This window comes from Apteryx rowi, unplaced genomic scaffold (genome assembly GCF_003343035.1).
Source record: "Apteryx rowi isolate R43461 unplaced genomic scaffold, aptRow1 scaffold_45, whole genome shotgun sequence".
NCBI lineage: Eukaryota > Metazoa > Chordata > Aves > Apterygiformes > Apterygidae > Apteryx > Apteryx rowi.
In genome coordinates this window covers 3536470-3541408 of record NW_020450705.1, presented here as the reverse complement: position 1 = coordinate 3541408, position 4939 = coordinate 3536470, and positions in this window count along the sequence as shown.

Sequence of the window (4939 nt, the reverse complement as noted above, 5' to 3'; positions counted from 1 at the left end):
GCCCCGCCGCCCCCCTGCATCAGTTGGGGGGCAGCCCAGACCGCGCTGCCCCCCTGCATCACTTGGGGGGCAGTCCAGACCACACTGCCTCCCTGCATCAGTTGGGGGGCAGCCTGGACCGTGCTGCCCCCCTGCATCACTCTGAGGGTGGCCTGGACCACACTCTGCCCCCCTGCATCCCTGCATCATTTGGGGGGCAGACCGGATCAAACTCCTTCTGCCACCCTGCATCTATCACTTGAGGGGGGGCACAGACTAGTCCACACTGCCCCCCTCACTGCCCCCCTCACATCCCTGCATCACTTTGGGGGGGGGGCCTGGACCAACATCCCCCCACACATCCCTTGGTGTGGTGGGGCGCAGGACTGGACCACACTGCCCCCCTGCATCCCGGCATCACTCGGGGAGGGGAGCCTGYCCGTCCCCACTCGAGCCGCTGGGACCCGCTGCAGCCCCGAGGGGCTGTGCCTGCCCCGGGCTCTGCACCCCAAGCAAAGCTGCCCGCAGCGAAGGCGGCGGCGGCACGGGGAGGAAGGGAGCGGAGTGGCTGCGCACCCGTGGCTTATTCTCCGGAGCGCAAAGGCCACAGCTCCGGACCCCGGATTGCGCCGGGGGCTAGCGATGGCTCAGAGGGGGCTGGCGGTAACCCTTCCCCTGGCCTGCCTCGCAGCCCCCCGCCCAGCGGCGAGGGTGACTCCGGGCTGCAGCGCCTGGCTCTAGCAGCGGCTCTGGGGAGCTGCACGCTGCAGGCCCTACAGCAATGGCACCGTGCCCCAATCTATGGCACTGCCCTACTTCTGCCCGCCAGAGCCGCGAGCTCCCAGCTCCCCGGCGGCACCGAGGCCGGGCCAGCGCCTGGCAGGCATTGCCGGAGACACAGGCCCCGCAGCCCGCTCCAGCCCTTCATCCTCGGCACGGTCCAGCTAGCATGCGGAGGGACAGGGGCGCTCCAGGAAGGAAAAAATAACCCACCGCTGCCCTTGATCCTCTGATCCCACCATTAGGCACAAAGCATTAGGGGCTGGGAGGGGACTGGCTTTCACTGAACGCTCCGCAYCCCACCTCTGCACCCTCCTTCCCTTCCCTCCTGGCCAGCCGGCAGCAGAGGGACCAGAGCKTCCCCAGGCCGAGGAGCTACACAGCTTCGCCTGCGAGTCCTCCCCTCTCGGAGGTCGCTGCCCCCAGCCGTCCCCCTGCTCCGCAGGCAGCACGGGCTTGTCACCCTGCCTTGCTGCCCGTACGTGGGGGGCTGCTCTACAACCCCGCTGCCCTCCGAGAGCTCCCCAATAGCCCTGTAAGCACTTGAGCCACTGGTGAAGCAAGCTGCTCTGGGGGAACCCCCCCCAGCAAGCCCAGCCAGGAGCCCCCAAGCCCCAGACGGGACGGGGTGCAGCAGCGCACACCCCGAACTGGGCGGGCAGGCCCCTTGCTGCCTACCCATATGCAAAGGGGCGAGGGGAGCACGGCCCCGCGGCAYGTCTCGGCCCTGTGGCACAGACAGTGGAGCCTTTTCTTTCGCTGGCACAGTTCGGGCGCAGAGCCGGAGGCAGGAGCGCGGCGGAAAAGGGCCCTTTGTAGCGGCRCTTCCACGCGGGGGCCAGGCGCTGCCCTCCCCGCACGCCAGCCTGGCGCAGGCGGCAGCGGGCCCGCCGCGGCGCCCACCCCTTGGGCGAAAGCGGCGGGGTGCAGAGCTGCTCCCCTAGCAAGGCCCTGCGCCGGGGCCGCGCACGTGCGCGCCAACGTGCGGGACATGCACCGCTGCGCCCAGCGCAGGCGTCAATGCCACCTTGTGGGTGCTCTTGCAAAGGCAGGTGCTGCGGCGGGACTGTGCATGTCTCCAGCGCTCCAGCACCGGCTGCGCCTGGGGAGAGCAGCTCTAGGTGGGAGCCCGCGCACCGAGCCCCCAGCCGAGACCCGCTCCCTGCCCTCCTGGGCTGTTTCCAGCGATCGCAGGGCACAGGAGACCCCCAAGCTGCAGCATCAGACATGCTGAGCGCGCAGGGATGCCCGACGGCAGAGAAAACCATCCCGTCCTTGCCGCAGAGGAGCATCACGCGTGTCGCACTGAAGGCACGTGGCTTAAACCCGACAGCATTTGCAGCTGCTCAACTCGAGCACGGGCTGATCCAAGGACACCTTTGCTCTGCTCGCCAGATTAGACGGGGTAATCAGGGCGCTTCGCTCCAGCCCTCAGCCCACCTTGGGATCTTTGCTCTCTGCAGGTTTACGGCGGGCTGAGCAGACGGAGAAGCCTCCGGATAGGGACGGGCTCGAGGAGCTTGTCTGAAACACCCTCCCCCAGCAAGACCCGCAGCCTGCGCAAGGCTTTGGGGGACGAGAGCATCGCGGCTCAGCAGCACGCAGCTCGGCTGTCTAGACACTGCCGCGGGGGTCCAGTTTCCCGGACTGGAGGCAGGGAGGGGGCAAAAGGTAGTTTGGATCACCAGCAACCTGCCAGGAGGAACTGGGGCTCTCAGAGCAATGCTGGGGTTGGACCCTCACGGGAGCTACACTCCTGTCGCGTTTGCCCACCACCAAGCCCAGCCGACTCCCGGTCCCAGGCTGGGGCACTGCAAAGTCGGCCAGCAGGGCAGCTGCTGAGCCGGCAGGCAGGGACYCTTTGCACCCTGAGCTCACTATGCAAGGGTGCAATGTTGCAATATCCTAGAGAAAGTCCCCATTGGGGTCCAGAGGACCTTTCCCAAAGGGAAGGCGCTGCTCAGCACGGCAGCGCCAGGCACAGGGCAGCTCGGGCCGGTCGGCTCGCCCACGCTGTCGCTGCCGTGCAGCTCCCCAGCGCCCTCAGAAGAAACATTTGCATCTGAAATGGTGACTTGGCGCAGGGAGCGGGGACAAGGCGCGGAGCAGGTCCTGCTGCCTCTGCGGAGAGCCCCCGGCTGGTCACGCAAGGACGGGGTAACGCCAGCTCCCAGCGTGCGGAGGAGCCGCTCACCGCAGCAGGCAGCATCCATGCAGTCCCCAGTGGCACCGCACATGTCTACCAAACCCCCAACACGCTGCCCCATTTCTCACCGGCAAGAGCTCCGGTTTTGCTCAGCTGCCGGTACACGAGGGCCAGCAGGACGGTCCCAGAGCCATGTCAGCAGCAACACAAGCTGCTCCAGAACAGGGTAACGGCACCTCATCAGCCCATCAGCATTTCGCCTCTGGCTACTCAAGCCTCAGCACACACTAGCAGCAGGGACCCCAGCACCACCCGCTAGCAATGATATGCTCTGAAGCCTTCAAAACCACACTTTTACTACCCTGGTGCTCCTCACGGCTGGATTAAACCAGCCCGTGCTGCACTCTYGGGCATTTTGCTATGGCCTAGATGAGGAGGAGACCAGGACTAGGTGTGCCCTGAAGGTTGCAGGGCAAACCGTGCACAGCACCCCCTGCAAGGTCTGCAGCAAGGGGGATCCGATTCAGCGCAGCTGCCTCCAGCCAGAGCCGGCCCCGGGTGATAACATCCCCAGCGGGTGCAAGCAGCCCTCGGAAGCCCCAGCCCCTCGTGTCACTTACTTGATGAAGTACAAGCCCCCCTGCGGCGTGGTGTCCACCTCCCAGCCTCGGGGCAGACCTGCGAAGACACAGCGGAGGCGGCCGTCACCCTCCCTCGCTGCCGTCGCCRAGCCGCCGGCGCTGCTTCGGCTGCTGCGCCGGAGGAGCCTGCTCGCCCGAAGGATCGGCTGCCGGGCGATGAGCAGGCACCGCTTCGCCCAGAGGCGACTTCGGAGGGAACTGCCCCGCGCAGGAGGCAGCGTTAGAGGAGGGCAGGGCTGCGGGCGCGCGGGATGCTCGCGGGGGCTGCAGGGCCCGGCGGCGGCGGATGCCCCAGACTCCCGTCCCTCCCGCACGCAGCCCGCGCCGGGGTGGAAATCGCAGCCCTCTGCTACAGCTCTGCTCRCCGAGGAGCAGCCGGGGCTGCAGGCAGCGTCCCACGGCCATCGGCTCTCGTGTGCCCAAACTGCCTTTCTAAAGCTGCCAGCAGTTTGGGTCCCCACCCCATCGGAGAGGCTTTAAAGTGACAAGTTTCAGAGACYGCAGGGAGTTTCTCTGCAGAAGGGGACTTCAGAGCCATCAGGTGGTGGCCTGAAGGTGGCAAACAGCACACGCAGGGCCCCGGAGCCTGTCCCTTACCRGCGCAGGAGAAGTGCCCGCTCTGGATGGAGCAGCCAGTGCCGGGGTGCACCCAGCTGGTGGATTTTGTCTCATCGCTGAGGAAGACAAGAAGCGGGCTGTGAGCACCTGCAGGGGCGGCTCGACACACGGCCCGGGGCCGCAGGCACGGGAGACCCTTCCCAGCAGCAAGGAAGGGATTTTCGCCACTTTTCCAGCCAAAGGAATAGAAGAGAGCAGATTTGGGGGAATAGCATCCACCAGGCAGCTCCTAGGACAGAAGCAAGCCCCAAGAAAGAGAGAAGCAGGTGGAGGAGGAAGAATTACCCTGTGCAACRGGAAAGAAGTCGGATGCAGAGGTTTGCAGCAAGAGACGCCCCTAGCTCCCTACCCAGACTCAGCCCATGGCCCCCGCAGCCCACCCAACCCACCAGGTGCCAGCACCGTCCAGGCCAGAAAYGCAGACCCCATCCGGCTTCCCCGTGCCCCAGATTAAAACCCGGCCCCAGCCCCTCTCCCCCTCCAGCCCGCGCGCACCGTGCCGCCAGGCAGGACCGTACTTGATGAAGAAGACTCGCCCGTCGCCGCAGACGCCGTAGGTCCACCGGCCCGGCAGGTCCAGCCAGTCGATGTCCTCCGCCATGGGCGGCGGCGGCGGGGCGGCAGGGACCCCTCGTCCTTGCCTGGGTGCTGCCGCCTGCGCAGCGCGAGCAGCGAGGAGCACCGGCGGCGGCCGGYGAGGGAGGTGCGAAACTCCTCCCGATCCTCCCCGCCAGCCCCCCCAGGAGCAAGCACTTGCTCAGCTCAGACCTTCCGC